Consider the following 5190-nt stretch of genomic DNA (forward strand, 5'->3'; position numbering starts at 1 on the left):
GTGATGGGAAGAGGGAGGAGGGCAGAGAGTCCAGGAGGCAGAGACAGAGGTGCCTTCTGCCCAGGTGCATCCACCGCTGCACGTATAGGAAGAATAACACACTACTTTTCAGTTCTTGTTTTTTAAAGGTTTTTGTTTTGCTTTGTTTTGTTTTGTTAAAAAGCCTTAAGATCAGCTACTGGTTACATCTACAAAACGTAAAGTACTGCTGTTACCAGTCACTTTACAGAACAGTCCGAAGTGGTCAAATATTGACCAGTAAAGTTCCCTTTTTTTTCTTTTCTTCTGCTGCTGCATCATTACTACTCGATGGGTCACGTGACAGGGAGCAGCTTAGTGGGCAGGCTTGGTGACCCAGGAAAGAGGCTGGGCCTGGGGCACGGGGAGGGCCTGGTGGGCATGGAGCGTAGCTGGGAAGGAAAGGGGGGACGTCAGCAGAGCTGTGGGCACGGACCCCAGGGGGAGGGGCCGGGACAGGAAGGGGGGCTGGCTGCGCATCTGGCCAGAGGAGGTGGCGGCAGCCTTCGCTGACAGGAAGGCAGCTGAGTGGAGAGCCAGCTGGGCCCGGGTCTCTGGCTTGGTGGTGAGGGAGAGGGGCTGGGCTTGCTCCGAGTGGGTGGCAGCCGCGGCAACCGGGGAGGCCAAGGCCGTTGAGGCGGTGGCCCGGGAGTCCAGCATGCTGCCGTGGGAGGAGGCAGGGCTGTCACAGGGCTTCTGGGGGCAGGTACCTGACACATGGCTTCTTCCTTTTGGAGGCCAGAGCACCTTCTGCCTCCTGGACTTGCTGCTGGGAGGGGGTCTGGGGCAGCTGCTTTTCTCACTTCCTCTTCTTTTTCTTAGCGTAGCTGTCCCGGGCTAGTTCAACTTCATATCTCATAGGTAGCAAAGTGAATTCTAAACAACAAATCAAATATGATTTTTAAAAACATTTTTTGGTGGCGCCGTGCGGCTTGTGGGATCTTAGTTTCCCAGTGGCAGTGAAAGCGCAGAGTCCTAACCAGGGATCACCAGGGAACTCCCTCAAATGTGGTTATTAAATGTGTATTTTTAATGAAATTTAATTTTGTGATAGTATAAATAAAACCGTTTATGTTTCTGTTACTGCTTTTCAGATTCCAAAAGGGTCTTTACATATGTTGCCTCACTGAATTCTCATGAAAATTCTGTGATATACAATTCATAATATTTTTATAGAGTAAGATTGTTGTGAGGGTCAAGGGTGATAATCTACATATAAGCACTAAGCTCTCTGCCAGAAAATGTAAGTAAGCATCAAGTGTTAATGATTATCATTATTATCATTTTTTTCTTATTTGCAACAGCATATCAAATAACTGATCTATGGTATCAATTATTCTATTATTTTTCGTAATAATTTTCTTAATAACATTGCAAATTATTTTTCACCATTGCTAGTGACACCAGGCAAAGGAACATAAAAAAACAAAAGTAATACCTTCTCCATTACCCTTCATTTCATACTTCTTCTTTAATCAATATTAATTGCCTAGTTCATTTTCTTCAACGTTTGCCACGTTTAGAAATATATATAATACTCCAAGATTGCATGCATGTAAGTCGTTGTATAGAATCAAATATTGTGATGATAACAGCATTTATGTTTCTCTGTCTCTTCAAAGCCAGTCCATAAAGTTTGGCCTTGGTAGCTTCTGAAAACATGGGATCATGTGTGTTTTTCTCACTGACTTCAACACCTGTCCATTAGCTGGGCTGTTACCTGAGCTTTCAGGTAATCAGTTTGGAGTAATTTTCCAAGGGAGGTTATAGAGTTTGACTAAGGCTACATCTTGATCTGGTGACCCACTGGAGACCTTGAAACAAAATAGCATTTTTACCAAGTAGAATTAATCTTACATAATCCATCTTTTTCATTAAATAACTCACCATGAACCTCCATCTGGGTGAAAGTAAGTAATGCCTTTTTTTTGGGGGGAGGGTGTTGAAAATTATTTTATTTTTCCAGTTTTACTGAGATATAATTAACAAAGAGCACTGTATAATTTCAAGGCGTACAACATAATGACTTGACACACATATACTGCAAAATGATTACCACAAGAGGTTTGGTTAACACTCATCACCTCATATGGTCATAAAAAAATGATTTTTCCTTGTAAGAACTTTTATTATTTGCTCTCTTAGCAGTTGTCAAGTATACTACACAACAATGTTAACTATAGTCATCATGTTTTATATTATATCCCCAATATTTATTTTATAACTGTGAGTGTATGACTTTTTACCACCTTCATCCAATTCTCCCAATCCCATCCTCTGCCTCAAGTAACCACAAATCTGATCTCTTTTTCCATGAATTTGGTTCTATTTATTTATTTTTAGCTTCCACATATAAGTGAGATTATTTCTGTCTGACTTATTTCACTTAGCACAATGCCCTCAAGATCCATCCATGTTGTCACAGATGGCAAGGTTTCCTTCTTTTTTATGGCTGCATAATATTTCATTGTAGATATGTACCACATTTTCTTTATCCATTCATCTATCTGTGAACACTTAGGTTGCTTTCATGTCTTAGCAATTGTAAATAATGATGCCTTTTTTTAATTTTAATTTTTTTAGAATCTAAATTTTAACACACATGGACTGAGTTTGGCTATGTTATAAATTGACAATATATCTGTGGATGTTTACTTCTGTTAAATACCTACTTTATGCAAGAGCAATTCAACTCTCAGTTAAGTATATTGATCTTTGTCATTAATTGAGCCAATAGTACAAAGTTTTCATTATTGTAGCATTACAATATCATTGAGGATCTGGTGTTTCAAATGCCTGCTATGTCCTCTTTATTTAAGGATTTCATGAAATATTTTAAATTTAGATATTAATCTAAATATTGGCTTTCCATATTTATGAAAGTGTCACTTTGTGCTTTTGTTGAAAATTTAGCTAAGCTACTCCATGATATTGCTGCCTTGGCATCCATTTTGTTCAACCAAATGGCCTGCGGGGGCCTTACACAGACACTAGTCCTTCATGCAAGCACATGCCCTACATAGCAGCTGGCAAAGTTATAAGTAAATATAAGTTCCTGATACAACTTCCCCAAGAGTCCTTGTGATCAACAGTCTCCCCTCTTACGTGCCCTTTAGATAAGACACCCATGGGGCTTACCAAAACTCCACTCTTTTGACTTGAATTGATCAATTCCACCGTAACCTGGAAATCCCAAAGCACTCCACCCATGGACCCTAATAAAGGCATGTGCCCTACGTCCTGTCTCTCCCTCTGGCTGCACTCTGCCTTGACCTCCCTATGTGACCCCTCAAGGGTTGCCCGGTAATTCCTCCAGGACCTGTGAGTAATAAACTTCTCTATTTCAAATTCTGCTGTGATCCAACACTCTGTGCTCCACTTAACAAGTGTTAATTTGACAAATTCATGACAGCCTTTTATTCTAGGATGACTAAATTAAAGGAAATGAAAGATCTTTCCAAGACAGAGTTTTCTCCTTTCTGATATGTGAAATTGGCCATTGTGATTTGTAAATGTGTCTATATAAGTGTGTGTACATGGCTGTGTACTTTTATAGGGGATGTATACAAAAATTTGAGATGTGTTGTGATAATATAATGGCTTATAATTTTATGCTGCTTTTAATTTTCCAAAAGACTTCCTCATTGACACCTCATGGCAATCCTGTGATGTAGAATTAATAATATTTTCTAAATCATAGGATTGCTGTGAGGATCATATGAGATTATCCATCAATTAATACTAACACAAATGATCATTATTCTAATTATTTTAATTATTATTTACTTTTATTTAACTTTATATGTTGAAGTAATTTTACATTCATAATGGATTGTGAAAATAGTACAAAGAATTCCTGTGTATCCTTCATTCAGCTTCCCTTTATGGTAGCATACTACCATATGGTAGGTACTATGGTAGCGTAACCATAGTACATTATCAAAATCAGGAAATTGACTTTAGTAGAATATTATCAATTAGATTATAGACTTTATTCAGATTTCATTAGTTATTGCATGCAGTCATTTCTCTCTCTCTCTCTCCCTCTGTGTGTGTGTATGTGTGCGTCTGTAAGTTCTATGAAATGCTATCACATATATGGATTTGTATAACCACTACCACAGTAAGGATACATAATTGTTCCATCACCACAAAGGAACTCTATCATATACCCCTTTACAGTCACACACTCCTCATCCACCTCCATGTCTAGACCCTGGGAATCTGTTTTCCACCTCTACATTATTTTCATTTAGATAATGTTATGTAAATGAAATCATAAATATGTAATATTTTGAGGTTCTACTTTTTTTACCCAGTGTAATAACCTTAAGCTCCATCTAACTTGTGTGAGTATTAATAGTTCATTCATTTGTAATGCTGAGTAACACTCCATGGTATATATGTACCACAGTTTGTTTAACCATTCACTCATTGAAGGTCATTTGTGTTATTTCCACTTTTTGATTATTATAAACGGAGCTGCTATGAACATTCATGTACAACAGTTTTTTTAGACAAATTTTTATTTCTGTGGGATAAATGTTGAGGAGGAAGATTGAAGAGTCATGTGGTAAGTGTATATTTAGTTTTAAAATTATCTACCAAACTTTTCCAGAGCAGGTGTACAATTTTACATTCTCCTCAGCAATATATGAGAGATCCAGTTTCTCTGCATCCTTGCTAACATTTGGTATCATCACTGTTTTTTAATTTAGCTGTTCCAATAGTATGTAATGATATCTTATTGCAGTCTTAATTTGCATTTCCCTCATGGCTAATGATGTTGAACATCTTTTCGTGTTTTTGTTTTTGTTTTTTTGGCTGTGCCACGCGGCATACAGGATCTCAGTTTCCTGACCAGGACCAGGGATGGAGCCCGTGCCCCCTGCAGTAGAAGCACAGAGTCTTAACCACTAGACCACCAGGGAATTACCAACATACAAAGTTCCAGTTGTGCAGGATGAATAAATTCTGAAGATATAATGTACAGCGTGGTGACTATACTTAATACTATATTGTAAACTTGAAATTTGCTAAGAAAGTAGATTTTAATTGTTCTCACAGAAAAAAACGGTAATTATGTGAGGTGATATGTTAATTAGGTTGATTGTGGTAGTCATTTCATAATATATACATATATCAAAGCATCACTTTGAACACCTTAAAGAT

The 5190-nt window shown here is 38.0% G+C and overlaps 1 pseudogene; it reads right to left on the minus strand.

Moving 5' to 3' along the window:
* Positions 1 to 333: 333 nt before the first annotated feature.
* Positions 334 to 877, minus strand: LOC136142282 (transcription factor 7-like 1 pseudogene; annotated as a pseudogene).
* Between the last annotated feature and the right edge of the window lie 4313 nt (positions 878 to 5190).

This window comes from Phocoena phocoena, chromosome X, assembly GCF_963924675.1.
Source record: "Phocoena phocoena chromosome X, mPhoPho1.1, whole genome shotgun sequence".
Taxonomy (NCBI): domain Eukaryota; kingdom Metazoa; phylum Chordata; class Mammalia; order Artiodactyla; family Phocoenidae; genus Phocoena; species Phocoena phocoena.